General features: G+C 35.8%; 1 long non-coding RNA gene across 1 annotated transcript in view; it reads right to left on the reverse strand.

The window, feature by feature from the left end:
- Positions 1 to 1,685: 1,685 nt before the first annotated feature.
- LOC113598799 (uncharacterized) overlaps positions 1,686 to 22,449 on the reverse strand; it is a 61,409-nt gene continuing 40,645 nt past the window's right edge. The window contains exon 2 of the long non-coding RNA XR_008296308.1: positions 1,686 to 2,165. This is a non-coding gene — a long non-coding RNA (uncharacterized LOC113598799). The remainder of the gene's footprint in view (positions 2,166 to 22,449) is intronic.

Genomic DNA, 22,449 nt, shown 5'->3' on the forward strand with positions numbered 1-22,449 from the left:
AGAAATTCAGGTTTCAGGGTGTTGGTTTCATCCTCTAACTAATTCTCTCTTAATAAACCCAAGTCTATTTAAAGTCATTGGAAATAATTGGAAGTTATAACTTTTTGTGTTTAGTAATTGTTACTAAAAAGGAAAAAAAGGCAACAAAACAATCTCTAAAGAAAATGGGAATCAGGAATGGTTATCTAACATGATTGGGGTTTAAGACTGCAAAGAAACTATCACCATCAGAGAATGAAAAACCAGTAAAACAAGCATAGATATTTGGTGACAGCATTACAATTCTGGGTTATGGTACCGCTGTTACAAACCACCAGTGCAGGATCTTTTAAAGCAGCAGCCCTAGCAAGTCTTTTTTATGAAAGTTGATGTATTGATAGGTACACACAGAGATCCCAATAATGTAAAGGAGACATGTTTGTGAATTCAAATAAATTTGTATATCCCCAAATTCTTTTTTTAATTAATTTATTTATTTTGAGAGGGAGGGAGGGAGGGAGACAGAGAGAGAGAGAGAGAGAGAGAACGAGTAGGGCAGGGCAGAGAGATAGAGAGAGAGAGTCCCAAGCAGGCTCTGCTCTGTCAGCATGGAGCCCAATGCAGGGCTTGAACTGATGAACTGCGAGATCATGACCTGAGCCGAAACCAATTGTTGGACACTTAACCGACGGAGCCACCCAGGTGCCCTTGTATATCCCAAAATTCTAAATTCCATGAACTTCTTCTGACAGCAGAGACTGTCCCCTTAAAAGTGCACTGAAGTAATTCATGCCCTGAAAAACCTTGTAATGACATCATTTGCATTATTTACATTGTCAATGTCTTCATGCCCCATTCTCTCATCCATCCGTAATTACCTCTAGATTTATAACTCTATTAAATCTAGCTTGCACAGAGAATTGTATGCAATTTTAACTCAAAAGAAAAAGACCTACATAGCAAAACAATTATAAAATCATATTAATTTATGTCAGTGTAAATCCTGCAACTGTTGTGGAAATGGATTCAGAAAGCTACATGAGAGGAGTCTTACATTTAACTAAAACTGGCTTCATCAGTAGGGGCATATAAATTCTTTATCAAAAGCACCAACTCCTGGTTGTTTGACCATCTGGACTCCATGTTGGTCAATGCTAAATGCAGTTGAGTTGGTGGAAATGGTTTGGTATAACATTATAGGATGGAATCCTGGAGGCCACACATGGATTTTTGATTTATATAATCTAATCAGTAAAAGGTAAGAAGCAAACCAAATCCTCTTGTGAACGTGCTAATACCTTGACAAACTCACTAATGGCATTTACTAGCTGGAGAATACTTATCTGTAAGATACTTTTATCAGGATATAGACAATGTGTTTACAATCATTTCTGGTTAACACACCTGGAATCTATGAATCTATGAAATCTTTTAGACATGGCTCCATTAAAAAAATGTCACCTAAACTATGTAGCTGTTGGAGTAAAATTGAAGATATTTCAAGGCCAAAATAGCTTCTTTTTGAGAAACACACATCACTTAGGGACCTCCTCTGTTAAAATGGGCCAGGCAGCATCCTAACATGAAAAGCCAAGACCTGGAGAATGGTTTTGGTAATCCTGATTGCTTCAGGTTTCATCTGGGTTTCACCATTACCTGCATTCTTAAAAGTATTACCACCATTTGATACAGAATAAGAGGACTGATTCTCATTTGGTAACTGATACTTCATGTTACCTCCATACCATTGGCCAGAATTTGGATCTATGAGTCACAGACATTTTAAAGAGAGGCTGGAAAATGTAGTCTGAATTCTGGATTGTCAGATTTCTCACTAAAAAATAGAGGGTTCACTTATAAAGGAAGAAAAGAAGCCTATAGATTGAGACAGTCACTTGTCTCTAACACAGGTGGTTGAGAAAAGGAAATCAAAGAGCTTTTCAGGGACTTCTGAAGAAGAACAATCAGGTTGGATCAGAGTGACTTGTTAGATGGATGGATATTGGATTGTAGATGGACTCATAGCCTAAGTTTGAGTGACTTGATTGAGAGTTCCCTTCTTCCTTTGTTGGCTTCAGTCACCATCAGGGCAATGCTTCCATAACTCAATCTTTGTTCAACTGCCACAATTTATATAGCCCTGTGTGTTTGTAGCACTTTTAACAGTTTTGTTTTCGGTCCGATTTCTGAAAAGTGAAGGTAGTTTTGATAATTAAAATTTATCTATGTGGAATCTAAAATAACAAATAAATAAACAAAATAATACAAAGAAAACTCAAGGATACAGAGAACAGACTATTGGTTACCTGAAGGGAAAGAGATTGGGGAACGGGCAGAATGGATGAAAGGGGTCAACCGTATGGTGATGGATAAAAAAACTGGGCTTGTGGTGATTGCTTTGTAGTGTTATACACATATAGAATTAAAAAGCCAGCCACGTAAAATTTCTATTAAAAGAAGAAATTCACATTAGGCCCAGAATAATTTTGGGTTTTGTTAATACAGATTTTCAAAAATTTTAAGACCTGTTATATAATGTTAACTTTTAATACAAGTTAGGTTTCAAAAACAGTTTATTCAAATTCATTCTTTATTTTCAGCATATCTTTTATTATACCTTAAAGTAGTTCAGTTAGATTAGATTCCATCTATAAATTTGATTATTAAAAAGAATAAATGCATGACAAAACTCTCTAAAATGTTAATATAAATATCTGTGTAAGAACATATGGTAAACATGTTTATAATATTATTAATTTATCCTTTTAATTAAAACTTATCTGTAAGGACTTTTGTAGTGTTTTTTTTAAGCCAGGATGGAGAACACTTTATAAAATTGTCAAGATCTTATTTTGTCACGTTATATTTGTAGTAAAACTTCCATATCAAACCCCAGACCATACCAATCTTTAACAATTATATTTTTGAGAGAGAGAGAGACAGATAGACAGTGTGTGAGTGGGGGAGGAGTAGGTAGAGAGGGAGACACAGGATCCCAGGTAGGCTCCAGGCTTGAGCTGTCAGTACAGAGCCTGACGCGGGGCTCAAACCCACAAACCATGAGATAATGACCTGAGCTGACATCAGACGCCCAACTGACTGAGCCACCCAGGTGTCCCAAACCACACCAGTCTTAAATTCTTAAACATCTATAGAACTAATGAGGTAGCTTGCCAGAGTTTATGCAGATGTGGTAACAAAGAGCCTGGAGGAAATACTTTTTCCCTACAATACAAGAAAGAGACTAGACCCCAAGAAAAATGCCTTCAGGAACCAAACAAGGAACTGTATTAGGTTTCAAGGTAATAATTAATAATAAGTCTATAGTCAATTAAAATGGAATTACTAAAAAAAAAATGGAATTACTGTGTTGTATATCTGAAACTAATACAACATTGTGTCAATTATATTTCAATTAAAAAAAGAAAATAAAGGCCAAACTAAAGGCATTCAAAGCATATATTTTTTTAATGTTTATTTATTTTTGAGAAACAGAGAAGACAGAGTGTGAATGGGGGAGGGGCAGAGAGAGAGGGAAACACAGAATCTAAAGCAGGCTCAAGGCTGTGAGCCCAATGTGGGGCTCGAACTCATGAATCCTGAAACCATGACCTGAGCAAAATCAGATGCTTAACCAACTGAGCCATCCAGGCACCCCTTAAATACATATTAACAAACACTAAATACTGTCTGTGAGCTATTAGTTTGTAATCTCTATTCTGGACATTAAGATTTGGATAAAGGAAAGTGGGCCACTATGTTTGCTCCAGGCAAAAGATCCGGAAAAAGAGCAAATAGAAGAATGACCCATTTGACTAAGGTCTCCATGAAACAATGAATGCCACAGCATCAGCAGCCAACTTCAGGGATGCACACGGTGCCCAGAGCAGGCAGGACCTCAGACCACATGTCAGTGCTTACAGCATCAGGACCTGGCATCTTTCCTGGCAAAAGATCCCCATGGGTATTGTGAGAGCACAGTGTGCTGGCAGTAGATTTGGTGGCACCTGTGGCTGAACAACTCCCTTTGTTGTCCATAATACCAGAAGTTATCAGTATGATGATAATAGAAGATATGTCCATGAATCCTTGTGCCACATACTTTCCAAGGGCTACGTGTATTGACACACTAAATCCTGAGACCTTAGCCTCTTGCTCAAAGGCTCAGTCCATTAAGCGTCTGACTTTGGCTCAAATCATGATCTCACGGTTTGTGAGTTCCAGCCCCGTGTTGAGCATTGGACTCTGTGCTGACAGCTCAGAGCCTGAAGCCTGCTTCGGGTTCTGTGTCTCACTGGCTCTCTGCCCCTCCCCTGCTCATGCTCTGTCTCTCTCGCCTTCAAAAATAAATAAATATCAAAAAAGATATTTTTTTTAAGTCACATACAATATGCATTGAGTCAAGATTCAAACTCAAAATATCTGTTTCTAAACATTAAGCTGTGCTGACAGACAGAGTATATAATTAAAGGAACACATTAGGGATATACAGAGGATCCTGGAATGATTTGGAAACTTGAAGGATTAGCAGGAGTGAGGATTAGCATAGAGAGGAGGTGTCACCACCAGAAAAATTGTATGGGGCCTTTGACGTAACTTAGTTTCACTCTTAGATAAAATAGATTATCTTAAGTAATTCAAAGGTGAAACGTATGCCTCTGAACATGATCTTGACTAAATTTTATTTATGAAATTGAACCAATTCCCTTTGCAATCTATCCATAGGAAAGATGAAGCCCAGATTAACATAGATATACATTCCAGCAGTTTGCAGTTAAAAATTCTCAAAAGATATGTTTTTTGAAAATCAAAACAGTGTTTATATAAATATTGCATCTATGGGCAGGTATAGATTTTTTTCTCAGTGTTAACAAATAGCAATCAATTCTAATACATATTAGCTGCGTAGAAACAATTATGTTGCAAGTGTAAAGAATACCAAATTCCAGATTGTGTAATTAATATATTTTGTTTTAAAATATTCATATTTGTAGATTGTATGTTAGATTTATGTTGAATTTTTTTCATTTTTAATGTTTGTTTATTTTTGAGAGAGAGAAACAGAGCATGAGTGGGGAAGGGGCAGAGAGAGAGAGGGAGAAATAAAATCTAAAGCAGGCTTCAGGCTCTGAGCTGTCAGCATAGAGCCCAATGCCAGGCTCAAACTCACCAACCTCTGGATCATGACCTGAGCTGAAGTCAGACGCTCAACCAACTGAGCCACTCAGGTGCCCTGATTTATGTTGAAGTTTTAATGGTTCAATTACAAATATTAAACGGAGTTTCCATCCTCATTAAAAAGGTTCAAATCTCAGCTCACAGAAAAGTGGTATTCAAACTTAAAAAAATCCACCTCTTACTAATTATTAATAATTACTCCCAAATATAAACTTTAAAACAAATTGTATATGTAAGCAATTATCCTGACATGCTATACATTCTGTAAGCATAGTCAGAATACTCAAAATATAGATCTTTAAAAAATGAAGATGAAATATTTTTTTTAATCTTTCTAATCACAAGAACATCAGAGCATTCTTAACTCAGAAAATGAACTACAAGACAGAGCACTATTCGTTTTTAAATGTAATGGTTCTAAATCCCTATTTCTGATAATTTGATATTTTTCCCAAATGTTGCCAGCTTATCAGATAAGATAAAAATCATCATTGCTTTGTCTCATGACGTAGCAGATAAGAGCTTAAATTAGGATGTGTAAATATTGTATCTGCTATTTTGTTTTTGTATATTTTGAATCATTGGTGCTAATTTTAATAGGCTGTTTCCTTACAGGAATGTTTTAAGGTCATTTTCTAATTTTGACACATTTAGCTTAAACTAGTTAATATAACCCATATACCATGTTAACTTGCCATATGTAAGCTGGACTTGTTCAGAATACAGTTAAGACCTTGGTTTGTGAGCATAATTTGTTCCAGAAACATGCTTGTAATCCAAAGCATTTGTATATTAAAGCAAATTTCCCCATAAGAAATAATGGAAACTCAGATGATTTGTTCCACAACCCAAAAATATCCATATAAAATGATTATAATACTGTAATATAATACTAAATAATAAAGGAAATACAAAATATAAGAAAAACAAACAAATTAACCTGCACTTACCTTTGAAAATTTTCATGGCTGGTGTGAGGGAACAAGAGAGAGGAGGGTTATTGTGCAGGACGACTTTCACTATCACTAATGGATTTTGACTACAGTACAGTATTAATAAACTGTCATATACTGTATTTAATGTAAATGGCAATAAGGCATCAGAGGAAAGGGTCTCTATCTGCAGGCAGCCTGACCTAGAGTGAGGCAAAGCATTCTTAAGCTTCCTCTTGTATGCAAAAGCAAAGGACTGTCCATAGGTGGTTTGAAGTGATAAAAAATACAATTGTGCCAGTTGTGGGCACCTTCTAATGTTCTGAAAAATCACTGATTTCTGCCAAACACCTCTGTCTGAGACTGAGCATCCAAGCATGGGAGACAATCACCCACAATCCCACAGCATGCATGTGTGCAAAAGAGAGAGAGAGCGAGGAACCATTGGCTCAGTTGTGATCATGTAACATTCGGCATCACTTAGTACTTGTATTGCAAGACATGGTTCGTTTATCAAGTTAAAATTTATTAGAAATATTTGCTTCTCTTGTGGAACACCCAAAGAACAAGTCACCCACAATTTGAGTTTTTATTGTACATTGAAAAGGAAGAAACTCTGAGAGTGCCATTTTTACCTAATGCCTCATAGAACTTTACTCTTCCTTAAGGGTAATATCCTATTGTTTACATTATACATGACCTTCTGATATATAACAGCTTTAGAAAACATGCCAGTCTAAATATGAAAAATTAGTAAAGCATAATTCCATATAAATTTTTAAATAAAAAATTTTGTATTAAAATGTATACTTCTCTGGGGCACCTGAGTAGCTCAGTCAGTTGAGTGTCTGACTTGCTTTTGACTCAGTTCATAATCCCATGCTAGTGGGATTGGGCTCCTTGCTGAGCACAGAGCCTGCTTGAGATTCTTGGCTCTCCCTCTGCCCCTCTCTCCCACTAGCATATTCTCTCTCTTTCTTTCTAAAATAAATAAATAATGTACACTTCTCATTTTAGATATCTGCTATTTAGATCAGTGGTATACAATTACTTTTTATTTTTTTTATTTTTTAAATGTTTAAAAAATGTTTATTTTGCAAGAGAGCAAGAGAGAGAGAGAACTAGAGTGAAGAGAGGCAGAGTGAGAGAATATGAGAGAGAATCCCAAGTAGGCTCCATGCTGTCAGCACAGAGCATAATAATACAGGGTTTGATCTCACAACCCATGAGAAATCAAGAGTCAGATGCTTAACTGACTGAGCCTCCCTAGTGCCCAGGTATACAATTATTTTTAGTTATCAGTAATGCACCGTAGAAAGAGACAACAAAAAATAAATATATACTGGGGCATCGGTGCGGCTCAGTTGGTTGAGCATCCAACTCTTGATTTCAGCTCAGGTCATAATCTCATGGTTCATGCGATAGAGTCCTGTGTTGGGCTTCATGCTAAGCATGAAGACTGGTTAATATTTTCTCTCTATCCGTCTCTACCCCTCTTCCCCACTCATGCTTTCTCTCCCTCTCTTCCTAAACTGAAGAAAAATAATAAATAAAAACAATAAACACATACATATATTTTAAATATATCTTTTAAAATATTTTGAAACTTTATTTTCTGTAAGCTGTGTGGTATTATCACTCTGAACAGTTTTTTTTTAGATCTTGTACATAAATAAAAATAAATAATTAACAACACATATTATGCTTTAAAATTTTTGAAGTCAGACATTAAATATCAGCAGAGTATAAAAAAATTTATGAAAGCCCTCTCCTTTCTAATCATATTTTTTGTTATAAATTTTATTTACTTTGAAAAAATAGGTTTTATGTGTTACTTTTAAACAGCATTTAATTCCCACTTTCCGTGTTTAATATAAAATGTATAATGGAGGGTTTCGTTGGTTGTTTTTTAAACCAAGAGTTGAGTAGCTAATACATTCATTAAATATTGTTTGCTCACCTACTATTAAAAGCACAGTTTAGTTTTCAATACATCGTAAATCAGTCAAACTATCCTTGGCATTGTTTTTCTTTTTTTTTTTTTTTTTCTTTTTTTTCTTTTTCTTTTTTTATCTTTTGACCTTCAACCATCAATCCCTCAATCCCTGCCTCTGGCAACCACCAATCTACACTGTATCCATGAGTTTTTTTTTTTTTTTTTTTTTTGTGTGTTTGTTTTAGATTCTACATATAACTGATATGGTATGGGACTTTCTCTAACTTATTTCACTTAGCATAATGTCTTTGAGAGCCATTTTTATTCTTGCAAATGAAAAATTTCAGTTCTTTATATGACTGAATAATACTTCAGTGTGTGTGTGTGTGTGTGTGTGTGTGTGTGTGTGTGTATCTACAATTTCTTTATCCATTTTTCCACTGATGGACACTTACGTTGTGTCCATGTCTTGGCTATTGCGAATAATGCCGCAATGAACATGGGAGTGCAGATAACTTTTTATATTAGTGTTTGTGTTTTTGTTGGATAAATACCCAGAAGTAGAATTCCTTGATTGCATGGTAGTTCTATTTTTAATTTTAGGAAATTCTATACTGTTTACCTCAGTGGCTGCTCCAATTACATTCCCATCAACAGTGCACAAAAGTTCCCTTTTCTCCACATCTTCAATAACACTTGTTTTTTCTTTTCATTTTTTAATTTAATTATTTATAGCACTTATACTATGTATGAGGTAATACCTCACTGTGGTTTTGATTTACATTTCTCTGATGTTTGAGGCTCTTTTCATGTATCTGTTAGACAGCTATATTCCATTTTTGTAAATATATCCATTCAGGCCTTCTGCCCATTTTTTGAATGGATTATTTTCTTTCCTATTGAGTTATATGAGTTGTTTACATATTTTGGATATTAATCCCTTATCAGATATATGATTTAAAAATATTTTCTCACATTCAGTAGGTTGCCTTTTTGCTGATGGATTCCTTCACTCTGTAGAGCTTTTTAGTATGATGTAGTCCCACTTATTTATTTTTGCTTTTGTTGCTTTTGGTGGGTACCAGATTAAAAAATTATCACTAACGTCTATGTCAGGGAGTTTACCACTTATGCTTTCTTGTAGAAATTTTATGGGTTGCAGTTTTTACAATCAAGCCTTTAATCCATTTTGAGTTAATTTTTGTGTTTGGAGTAAGATAGTGATTGAATTTCATTCAATGGTTGTCTAATTTTCCCAAAATTGTTTATTAAAGAGACAGTCCTTTCCCCCAATTTTTGGTTTCTTGGTTGTAAATTAATTGGCCATGTATGCATGGGTTTATTTTTGGGCTCTCCATTCCTTTTCAATGATCTATGTGTCTGTCTTTATGCCAATACCATAGTGTTTTGATTAGTATGGCTTTGTAATGTAGTTTGAAATCAGGGAGCATGATGCCTCCAGCTTTGTTCTTTCTTTTTAAGATTGCTTTTGTGATGTAGGGTTTTTTGTGACTCCATAAAAATCTTAGGATTGTTTGTTCTATGTCTTTGAAAAATGCCATTGAAATGTTTATAGGGATTACATTGAACCTGTGCAATTTTGGGTAGTATGGACACTTTAACAATATTGATTCTAACAAACCAAAAGCCTAAAATATCTTACCATTTATTTGTGTCTTCTTCAATTTATTTCATTAACATCTTATAGTTTTCAATGTATAGACCTTTCACCTCCTTTGTGCAATTTATTCCTAGGTATTTTATTATTTCTGATGCAATTGTAAAAGGTATTGTTTTCTTTATTTTTTTCTGATAGTTTGTTATTGTCATATAGAAATGCAATTGATTTTTGTGTATTGATTTTATACCCTTTAACTTTACTGAATTCATTCCTTGATTTTAACATTTTTTTTAATGTAATCTTTAGGATCATCTATATATATTATCATGCCATCTGCAAAAAATAACAATTTTACTTCTTCCTTTCTAATTTGAATGCCTTTAATTTCTTGTAGTTGCCTAATTGCCCGCTAGCCTAATTGCCCTCGCTAGACATTCTAATACTATGTTAAATAAATGTGGCAAAAGTAGACTTCCTTGTCTTGTTCCTGATCTTAAGGAAAAGTATTCAGATTTTCACCATTGAGTACAATGCTAGTTGTGAGCTTGTTATATACAGCTTTTATCATGTTGCGTCTATATCTACTTTGTTGAGAATTTTTATCATAAATGAGTTTGTTGAATTTTTTAAGTGTTTATTATGCATCTATTGAAATGATTGATCATATGACTTTTATTCTTCATTTTGTTCCTGTGATATATCACATTGACTGATTTGCAGATGCTGAAACATACTTGTATCCACAGGAAAAAAAGTGTATTTAATCATGTTGTATAATCCTTTTAGTGCATTGTTGAATTTAGTTTGATAATATTTTGTTGACAATTTTTTCATCTATATTCATCAGGGAGATTGGCATGTATTTTTTTTTTCTCATGGTATCTTTTTCTGGCTTTGGTATTAGGGTAATGCTGGTCTAATAAAATGAGTTTGGAAGAATTCCTCACTCTTCCATTTTTTGGAACAGTTTGAAAAGAATTGGTATTAATTCTTTGAATGTTTGGTAGAGTTCATCAGTTAAACCATATTTTGTTGTGGGGTTTTTAGTTATTGATTCAATCTCTTTATTAATAATTAGTCTGCTCAGATTTTCTTTATCATCATGACTTAGTCTTGGTAGGTTTTATGTTTCTAGGAATTTATCCATTTCTTGTAGGTTGTCCAATTATTGGCATGTAATTGTTCATAGCAGTCTCTTATGATCCTTTGTATTTCTGAGGTGTTAATTATATTTCCACTTTCATTCTAATTTCGAGCCTTCTCTTATTTTTCTTGGTGAATGTGACAAAAGACTTGTAAACAAACCAACTCTTAGTTTCATTAATCTTCTCTCTTGTCATTTTAGTCTCTATTTCATTTACTTTTGCTCTAATCTTTATTTCCTTCTTTTTACTAACTTGAGAGTTTTTTGTTCTTTTTCTAGTTCCTTGAGGTGTAAAGTTGGGTTATTTATTTGAGATTTTTGTTGTTTATTGAGGTACACATTTATTGGTTTGAACTTCCCTCTTAAAACAACTTTTGCTGCATCCCACAAGTTTCGGTATATTTCCTTTTTTAAAAAAATCTGAAGGCATTTTTCACTCCCTTTTTATTTCTTCTTTGACTCATTGTTCAGTAGCATGTTGTTTAAACTTCATATAATTTTGAGATTTCTAGTATTCTTCATGTAATTAATTTCTATTTTTATATCATTGTGGTCAAAAATTCTTGATAAGATATTTATCCTCCTAAGTTTATTTAAATTTAAAAAAAATTTTTTTTTACATTTATTTATTTTTGAGAAACAGAGTGAGACAAAGCATGAGCAGGGGAGGGGCAGAGAGAGAAGGAGACACAGACTCCAAAGCAGGCTCAAGGCTCTGAGCTGTCAGCACAGAGGCCGACACGGGGCTCGAACCCACGAACCGTGAGATCATGACCTGAGCTGAAGTCGGATGCTCAACCGACTGAGCCACCCAGGCACCCCCTCCTAAGTTTATTTAGACTTGTTTTGTGGCCTAACACATGACCTAACCTGGAGAAAGTTCCATGTGTACTTGAGAAGAATGTTGGTTTTTGATGAACATTCTATGTGCAACTGTTAAGTCCATAGAGTCTAACTTGTCATGTAAGACTGATATTCTTTTATTGATTTTGTATCTGAATGATCTATTCATGTCAGGGGGATATTAAAAGTCCCTGATATTATTGTACTGCTGTTCAGTACTCCCTTTAATCTGTTAATATTTGCTTTATATTTTCAGGTATTCCTATGTTGGGTGTATAAATATTTACAAATATTAATCATCTTGTGTGATTGACCCTTTTATCATTATGTAGTGTTCATCTTTGTCTCTTGGTACAGTCTTTGCTTTAAAGTCTATTTAACATAAGTATAGCTACCCCAGCTTTCTTTGGTTTCCATTTATATATTTTTCCATTTCTTCACTTCTTGTCCATGTGTGTCCTTAGATCTGATGTGAGTCTCCTGTAGGTAATATATAGATGGATCTTGTGTGTTTTTCTTTTTTAATGCATCCAGCCGCTCTATGCCTTTTGATTTGAGCATTTAGTTCATTTACATTTAAAGTAATTATTGATAGTTATCTACTTATTGCCATTTGGTTAATTGTTTATTAGACGTTTTTAGCTCTTCTATCTTGCTTTCATCTTTTGTGGTTTGATAATTTTCTTTAATGATAGTCTTATATTTCTTTATCATTTTTGCATATATTGACTGTATTTTTTTTTGGTTTATGGTTACCATGAGGCTTACAAATAACTTGTATCTGTATCAGTCTATTTTAAGTTGATAAACACTAAGTTTGATATTATTCTAAAGCTTAGTATTTTTACTTTCACCCCCTATGTTTTAAGTTTTTGAGAGCTCATTTTATGTTTTTATCATGTATATCCCATAACTAATTATTGTAATTGTAGGGATTTTTTAAAATAATTTTTGTCTTTAAAACTTCATACTAGTTTTCCAAGTGACTAATCCACTACCTTTCTGATATATTTACCTCTCCAGTAAGATAAATTTTTTTCCTGTTTTCTTGTTATTAGTTAGCACCCTTTCTTTTCAGCCTAACAAAGTCCCAATCACATTTCTTGTAAGGCCAGTTTAGTGCTGATGAACTCCTTTAGTTTTTGCTTGTCTGACTTTTTTTTTTATGTCTGCATCAATTCTGACGAATAATTTTGAGGGTAGAGTATTCTTCGTTGGATATTTTTTTTTGAATACTTTGCGTATATTGTGCGACTAACCTGCTGATGTTCTTATTAGGGTTCCATTGTAAATAATAAATTGTTTTCTCTTGCTGCTCTTAATATTCTTTCCTTGTTTGTAAACTTTGACATTGAAATTTTAACGTGTGTTGGTGTGATTTGGTGTGCGTTTCTCTTATTTTGAACTTTCTGAGCTTCCTGAATGTGAATCTCTGTTCCAAGTTAGGAAAACTTTCAGACATTATGTCTTCAAATAAGATTTCTGATCCTTTCTCTTCTCCTCTGGGAGCCTTATAAATGTGAATGATAGTCAATCTGGTGTTGTCTCATAAGCCCCTTATGCTATCTTCACTTTTTATTTTTTTTTATTTTTTTATTTTTTTCAAGGTCTTTATTTTATTTATTTATTTATTTTTAAATTATTGTTTTAATATATGAAATTTATTGTCAAATTGGTTTCCATACAACACCCAGTGCTCATCCCAAAAGATGCCCTCTTCAATGCCCATCACCCACCCTCCCCTCCCTCCCACCCCCCATCAACCCTCAGTTTGTTCTCAGTTTTTAACAGTCTCTTATGCTTTGGCTCTCTCCCACTCTACCCTCTCTTTTCTTTTTTTTCCTTCCCCTCCCCCATGGGTTTCTGTTAAGTATCTCAGAATCCACATAAGAGTGAAACCATATGGTATCTGTCTTTTTCTGTGTGGCTTATTTCACTTGGCATCACACTCTCCAGTTCCACCCACGTTGCTACAAAGGTCCATATTTCATTCTTTCTCATTGCCACGTAGTATTCCATGTGTATATAAACCACAATTTCTTTATCCATTCATTAGTTGATGGACATTTAGGCTTTTTCCACAATTTGGCTATTGTTGAGAGTGCTGCTATAAACATTGGGGTACAAGGGCCCCTCTGCATCAGTACTCCTGTATCCTTTGGGTAAATTCCTAGCAGTGCTATTGCTGGGTCATAGGGTAGGTCTATTTTTAATTTTTTGAGGAACCTCCACACTGTTTTCCAGAGTGGCTGTACCAGTTTGCATTCCCACCAATAGTGCAAGAGGGTTCCTGTTTCTCCACATCCTCTCCAGCATCTATAGTCTCCTGATTTGTTCATTTTGGCCACTCTGACTGGTGTGAGGTGATACCTGAGTGTGGTTTTGATTTGTATTTCCCTGATGAGGAGCGATATTGAGCATCTTTTGATGTGCCTGTTGCCCATCTGGATGTCTTCTTTAGAGAAGTGTCTATTGATGTTTTCTGCCCATTTCTTCACTGGGTTATTTGTTTTTCGGGTGTGGAGTTTGGTGAGCTCTTTATAGATTTTGGATACTAGCCTTTTGTCTGATATGTCATTTGCAAATATCTTTTCCCATTCCGTCGGTTGCCTTTTAGTTTTGTTGCTTGTTTCCTTTGCTGTGCAGAAGCTTTTTATCTTCATGAGGTCCCAATAGTTCATTTTTGCTTTTAATTCCCTTGCCTTTGGGGATGTGTCAAGTAAGACATTGTTATGGCTGAGGTCAGAGAGGTCTTTTCTTGCTTTCTCCTCTAGAGTTTTGATGGTTTCCTGTCTCACATTCAGGTCCTTTATCCATTTTGAGGTTATTTTTGTGAATGGTGTAAGAAAGTCGATATAGTTTCTTTCTCCTGCATGCTGCTGTCCAGTTCTGCCAGCACCATTTGTTAAAGAGACTGTCTTTTTTCCATTGGATATTCTTTCCTGTTTTGTCAAACATTAGTTGGCCATACGTTTGTGGGTCTAATTCTGGGGTTTCTATTCTATTCCATTGGTCTATGTGTCTGTTTTTGTGCCAATACCATGCTGTCTTGATGATGACAGCTTTGTAGTAGAGGCAAAAGTCTGGGATTGTGATGCCTCCTGTTTTGGTCTTCTTCAAAATTACTTTGGCTATTCGGGGCCTTTGATGGTTCCATATGAATTTTAGGATTGCTTGTTCTAGTTTCGAGAAGAATGCTGGTGCAATTTTGATTGGGATTGCATTGAATGTGTAGATAGCTTTGGGTAGTATTGACATTTTAACAATATTTATTCTTCCAACCCAGGAGCACGGAATATTTTTCCATTTCTTTATATCTTCTTCAGTTTCCTTCATAAGCCTTCTATAGTTTTCAGCATACAGATCTTTTACATCTTTGGTTAGATTTATCCCTAGGTATTTTATGCTTCTTGGTGCAATTGTGAATGGGATTATTTTCTTTGTCTTTCTGTTGCTTCATTATTAGTGTATAAGAATGCAACTGATTTCTGTACATTGATCTTGTATCCTGCAACTTTGCTGAATTCATGTATCAGTTCGAGCAGACTTTTGGTGGAGTCTATCAGATTTTCCATGTATAATATCATGTCATCTGCAAAAAGTGAAAGCTTGACTTCATCTTTGCCAATTTTGATGCCTTTGATTTCCTTTGTCTGATTGCTGATGCTAGCACTTCCAACGTTATGTTAAACAACAGCATTGAGAGTGGACACCCCTGTTATGTTCCTGATCTCAGGGGTGGTTCCTGATCTCAGGTGGTCATCTCCATTTTTTTTTTGCAACTCATTAATAGCATGTTTTAGCTCCTCCTGGCTGTTCCTTAGTCCCTTGATCTCTGTAGCAATAGATTCTCTGCTGTCCTTTTACTGTTTTCAAGCCCAGCGATTAATTTTATGAGTATTTTTCTAAATTCACTTTCTGTTATATTGTTTAAATCCTTTTTGATCAGTTTGTTAGCTGTTGTTATTTCCTGGACGTTTTTCTGAGGGGAATTCTTCTGTTTCGTCATTTTGGATAGTCCCTGGAGTGGTGCGGGACTGCGGGCACTTCCCCTGTGCTGCCTTGAATAACTTACGTTGGTGGGCGGGGCCGCAGTCAGACCTGTGCGTACCTTCTCTTCCCCTCTCCTAGGGGCGGGATTCACTGTGGGGTGACGTGGCCCGTCTGGGCTACTTGCACACTGCCAGGCTTGTGGTGTTGGGGATCTGGCGTATTAGCTGGGGTGGATCTGAAAGGTTCACAGGGGCGGGAGGGGTAGGCTCAGCTCACTTATCCTTCTGTGATCTCCTTTGGGAGGGGCCCTGTGGCACCTAAAGGGAGTCAGACCCTCCTGAGGGATGGATCTGCAGAAGCACAGCTTGATTGTTTGCGTGGTGCGAGCAAGTTCCCTGACAAGAACTGGTTCCCTTTGGGATTTCGGCTGGGGGGTGGGCGAGGGAGGTGGTGTTGGCAAGCAAGATGGTGCTTTTTCCCCACCAAGCTGCACTCTGTTTTCTGGGGCTCAACAACTCTCCCTCCCTTTGTCCTCCAGCCCTCCAGTTCTCTGAGCAGCGCTGTTAACTTATAACCTTCCAGATGTTAAGTCCCCCGCTTGCTGTGAGAACACAACTGTCCGGCCCCTCAGTTTTTGCAAGCCATACTCGGGGGGCTCTGCTTTGCCTGCGGGCTGCCCCCTGCCCCGGCTCCCTCTTGCCAGTCCATGTAGCACGCACCGCCTCTCCGCCTGCCCTTCCTACCCTCTTCCGTGGACCTCTTGTCTATGTTTGGCTCTGGAGAATCTGTTCTGCTAGTCTTCTGGCGATTTTCTGGGTTATTTAGGCAGGTGTGGGTGGAATCTAAGTGATCCGCAGGACGTGGTGAGCCCAGCGTCCTCCTATGCCGCTATCTTCCCAGAAGCCTCCAAGCTATCTTCACTTTTAATTTTATTTTTCCTTTTCACTCTTCTGATTGGTAAATTCTGCCTTTTCTTCTGATTGTCTTATCCTTTCTTCTGATTCATCTACTCTGATGTTGAATTCTTTTAGTGTGTTTTTTGGTGCAGTTTACTGTATTCTTCAGTTCTGTGGCTTCTATGTGATACTTTCTTATTTTTTCATCTCTTTGTTGAAGTTCTGCGTTCATCTTTTGTTCTCCCTAGTCAGTGAGCATTTTTAGGATTAGTACTTTACACCTTTTATCGGGTAAATTAATGAACTGTTTCATTAAGCTTTTTTCCTATAGTTTTATCCTGTTTTTTCAATATTGTAATGAAAGAATACCTAAAAGTATGAAAAGTAATCCATAATGGTGGTGAATTAATCTAAATTTTTAAAATACAAAATTAATTCTACTTGAGTTTACTTCTGTGATTGAATATATTTGGCAGTATCCACATCTGATTAATATTTCCTGAATTTACCTGTATCTTCATAGGTGACACATTGTGAGCTATTTAACAATAAAGTTTACTGCTTCTTTGAAAGTAGCATACTTTCATTTTTAATTACATCATGTTAAAAGTAGTTTTTACTTCAATTTTATGAATGGATTAATTAGGGCACAGGAATTTTAAGGTGTCACTGATAAACTACTGAGACTCAACTGTATGACATTTTTCACCGGAAATTATATGTAAATTCAAATGAAAATTATTCTATGCAATATTATGGGTCTGCTAGTTCATAATAGTCATTGTATGGCAGCTAAAAATATCACATTCATAATACATTCACACACATTCACCTGCCAATATGTTCATTTTCAAGTACTCTGTGCACTGGGGTAAGAGGTATGTCCTATGTCATATGCTGAGGGAGCTGCTCATTTAGCAAAAGACTAAATTCTTTAATAGGAGAATTTTTATGGAAGATGAGTGCATCAAGATGTGAGTGGAGTGAATGCAAAGAGGTGGTTTTCCATCAATGCCTGATACTCAATAAAAATAGAGTTCCTTCAGAGGAAGGAAGTTTTTCTTCACTTTATATTTCAGGATAGCTGACTCTTTCTGGAGAGAAATAATAAGAGTTAAAAAGTTCTATAGACATTAAGACAGTGGTTTAATTGTTTTATCTAGTCCACAGATCATGCCTCTTCTAATAGTTTATTTATAAATGCAGGGATATTCTTTGTACTACATTCTCAGAGAATGAATGTCTGCTTAGAAAAGCAAAGGAAGGAAATTTCTCAGTGGGTAATACAAGGTTACATTCATAGATAGTATTAGCTGAGTGAAAGGCCCAGGGCCCCTACATAGACAAAATATAATGGGCAACATCCTGGAAAATCTGTATCTAAGGCAGCCTCCAGTTCCAACATGTTGCTTTTGAAAGACAGATAGGAAAGGACCTAAATGAGGGAGTGTCTCTACCCAGATGTTTCTTAACAGGTGAAAATCTGTCACTCATGGTCATCAGACTTCTGAGTCACTTAGGATTCATTTATTTTCAAGAAACAGGTACCTGACTTAAGGCATACTAAATAATAGAAATTTACATTTTCATGTAATAAGTAGTCCACATCTGGAAAGTTCCAGAGACGATGAAACAGTTGAGTAAATTAGGCCTCCATGTTCGTTTCTCTGATATATTCTTAGATTATTTCTTTTTGTTATCAAAAGTCTGAAGCACCCTCGAACATGATTTCTTTATTACAATGACCTAATTAGAGAGCAAGGACTATTTATCCTAATCTATCTGTTTTACTTGGAGGAAAATGTCTCCTGCAAGCCCCTTACCCTATTTCCATTTATAATTCAAATGCCAGATGTGTCATATGTTCAGTCTTAAGCCAATTACTTGCAAGTTGGGATGGGATTCCATAATCAACATACATCAAATATTATTCATTCCCTGGACAGGGAACATTTTACTACATACAAATGAAAAAAGAGATAAGGAAGAAGTGCGCATTTGTTTATGGGTAGCTAATCAACGTGATCTGGTCCATCATTTTATTTACCTTTTTATTTTATCCTTGGCTCTCTTCCTTTGTGCTTTGGGAGTAAGAAAACTTATTTCATGGGGTTCCATGCATTGTTTCATTACATACCAATTGAGTTTGTGCACTGGATGCTACAAATATAAACATTGCTATGAAACAGGTCTTAGTAGAAGATTTATTTTACTCAGTCTGAAAGGCAAGATTTGAAAACAGCAGCAACTAAAGGTTCCTCATATGAGGGGTCTGAATAGATATTGTCCATGCGAGGTTCAGGTGAAAAAGAATAATAAGTGTCCCAGGAAGAGAAGCAAAATTATAAAGGACACAATAATAAGCAGCCAATTTTGCCAAGAGGAACCATGAGTAGGTTCATGTTTCTGAAAAGTGTAGCTCAAGGCTAATGGTTGCTGAATATGAGGCGGGTATATTGCCTTTCTTCAAATTGACATTATAGAATTATAAATTAATGAATTGTTATGAATTGAATGTTTGTATCCCACCCAAATTTCTGTGTTAAAAACCTAACCCTCAATGTGATATATTTGGAAATGAAATCTTTGGGGATAATTATATTTAGGTGAAGTCCTGAGGGTCAAGCCGTCATGATGAGATTAGTGCCCTTATAAGGAAAGATCAGAGCTTTCACCCTCCACCCTCTCCCAGTCTCCCCTACTCTCTCCCTATCATGTGAGGACACTTCAAGAAGACTGTCACCTATAAGTCAGGAAAAGAACGCTTACCAGGAACCAATGAACCAGGACCTTGACCTTGGACTTCCCCACTTCCAGAACCATGAGAAAGATATTTCTATCATTTTAGCCACTCAGCCTATGGTATTTTGATATAACAGCTGGATCTAAGACATTAATATACAAAACATTGGAATACTTCAATAACCCACATAAACTGGGAGAAATCAATGATTCAATCTCAGATCAGACTCATAGACATGAAGCACAGCACAGAAGTCAATTAGCATCAATCTCAGAACAGAGTCATAGACAAGAAGCAGAGCACAGAAGTCAATTAGCATCACAAATGTCATAAAGACAGAAGAATGATGGGAATCTAAACATTTATTATGAACAGGAAAACAAACCGCTTATGTGAAAGTCTAAGAACCATATCACAGTAAAGAACTGAGATCACTACACTTAAATAAGATTCCAGAGAAAGAGACAGAAACCATGCCAGCCTCCTGGAAATTACAGAAATGATGAATAAAGGGGCACTTGTACTTCTGGTAGATGTTATGGTGTGTTGGTTGTGGAGGGGAAGTCACTGCTAAGACATCTGCAAGGTTGTTATTGGTCTCAAGGGGCAGCTGAATTTTAGAGAAGTCAAATGAAGGATAGGTTCTGAGAAGTAATGAAGACTTGAGAGAATTTGCTATGGAGCCAGATTAGAAGCCAGTCTAGGAAGAATATGGCCTTCTCTTTGAGAATTTTCCTAGGTAGTTATGCTCTAGATGAGGATAATCTTAGTGGAAGCTCTTAGATTCTATAACCTCCCTAATTCCAGATAACTGTGAAGTGTTGTATACTAGCAAGAAAGAGGCTCTTACACAGAGAACAAATGAAGCTCTGTTGGCCACTTTTAATTCAAACATTTGGTATTTCTAATCTACTAAATGGGAATAAAATATATTTATGGTTACTAAAATGTTTTTAAATATTACCTTTTTTTAACATTTTCTTTAAAATATGTAGAATAACCCAAATCCCCATCCCTGTTACAGAACTATAGAATTAAATTGAAGCACTTACTACAGATTTATGTGGTAGCATTTGGACAACATGTGTATTTCCTTAAATCCAGATTGAGTGGTATATGAACTGTATAAAGGTAAATTGAGGCACATTAAAATGTTTGAAGAGCTTGTTTGCACATATATGATTCCAACTGAATAGAGCCAAATGAGGGGGAGTTAGGACCACCCCAGAGTGAGGAGCTAAGGGAGAGGTTTTTAAAAGAAGATGAGGAAGCAAAGCATGAAACTTATTTGATTGATTATAATTTAAGTATTTGGGAAACACCAAGTGGATGTTTGTTACTGGTTTTTGTTAAATTTCACATTTGATTCAAATGCATTGACTCTAGCTCAGGTTTTGGGTTGCTTATCTAAGTCACGAAGATATTAGACTCACCTCAGTCCAATGGCCTCTTTGTATAATTACTTTAACAATACAATGCTATAAGTAAGAAAGATAGAAATTTTGCAATTTATTTGCAATTATAATTTGAGGATTCTATTATTCAATTCATTTTATATGAAGGATAAATATTACAGGGGCATCTGGGTGGCTCAGTCAGTTGAGTGTCTGACTTGATTTTGGCTCAGGTCATGATCTCATGGTTGTGGAACGGAACCCAGCATTGGGCTCTGCACTAAGCATGGAGGCTGCTCGGGGTCCTCTCTCTCCTTCTCCCTCTCTCCCCCTCCCTTATTCATGCTCCTCTCTCAAATAAATAAATAAATAAACTTAAAAAATAAATAAAGGGTAAATATTAAAAAACTTTCAAGAACTTTACAATCCATATATTTACTCAAATGTAGACTATATGTCAATGCAAATGTTTATTTGTATTGTGTCAGTTATACATTTTACTCAGACACACTTGATATTTTATTGGTACTCTACTTTTTTTTTAACTTTACCCATTTTTTTTGAAATGTGTTGCTTCATTCAATCCTTGATGTAAAATTACATTTAAAAAATAATGGCACTAAATACATTAAGTACTGAAGACAACATTTTTAGAGTAGGCAATCACTTTATAAAGTATTTTTTTAATATTTTAAACAGATTTTATTTTTTTCAAGCAGTTTTAGGATCACCACACAATTGAGAAGAAGGTGCTGAAATATCCTATGTAGCCCCTTGTTCCCACTCATTCATGGCCTCCCCTATAGTCAGTGACCGCCACCGAGGAGTACCTTTGTTACAATCGATAAACCTACATTGATATATCATTATCACCCCAAGTCCATAGTTTACATTAAGGTTCACTACTGTTGTTATATTCTTTGGGTTTGGACAAATGTATAAGCACATGTATTCACCATTATATTATCATACAGAGTGGTTCCACTGCCCTAAAACCCTCTTAACATTTTTTTTTTACAAGACAAGCTTATGTATTCTGTTCTTATTAGTGTAATTCCAACTTACTGTATATTTGCTCTCTGAAAACAAAACAATTTAGAAAACTACCATGTCCTTCCACAGTGGGTAAAGACTGATATGGAAATGTTAGGGTTTGGAACGAATGGTCAAGAAAATATTCTTGAGACATTTTCAGTGCAAAAAGGTGGTTTTATTAAAGCATGGGGAGGGGACCCATGGGCAGAAAAAGCTGTAGTGGGGTTGTGACAGGTGACTGATCACATACTTTCAAGTTGGGAGGTGGTTAGGGATATTATAAGTCTCTAAGGCATTTTAGAAGTAGGTTGCCAGGACCTTGAGGGGGCTAGCTATTGTTAGGAAAGGTCATTTATTACTGTTTAGAAAAGCCTTGTTGTGAGACCCTTCACATGTATATCAGGGGGCCATATGTTTGGAGGATGATTGCTAACATGTATCTTTGGGGTTAGAAATATAAGAAGTTTCCAAAGGAATTTTGACATGGGAAAATAGACTTACAGGATCCTGGAGGTCGGGATAATGTTAAGCTAAGATTGCCTTTTGCCTTGAACAAAGTATTAACATTGAGGCAGCTGAGTTCCTAGAGGAAGGTCACTCTGCCTGTTTCAAGGACTTGTCAATGGGTTGTAGGTAGTAAGAAAATTGAATGTTTCCTTTTGCCTTTGTTTCCTACAATAAAGAAGAATTCAGAAGACTTTGTTTTCTATCTCACCCTCTTTGAAAGTCTTTCTTCCCCAACCTGAGCAGTTAAC

The sequence above is a fragment of the Acinonyx jubatus genome, chromosome B1 (genome assembly GCF_027475565.1).
Source record: "Acinonyx jubatus isolate Ajub_Pintada_27869175 chromosome B1, VMU_Ajub_asm_v1.0, whole genome shotgun sequence".
NCBI classification, from domain to species: Eukaryota; Metazoa; Chordata; class Mammalia; order Carnivora; family Felidae; genus Acinonyx; species Acinonyx jubatus.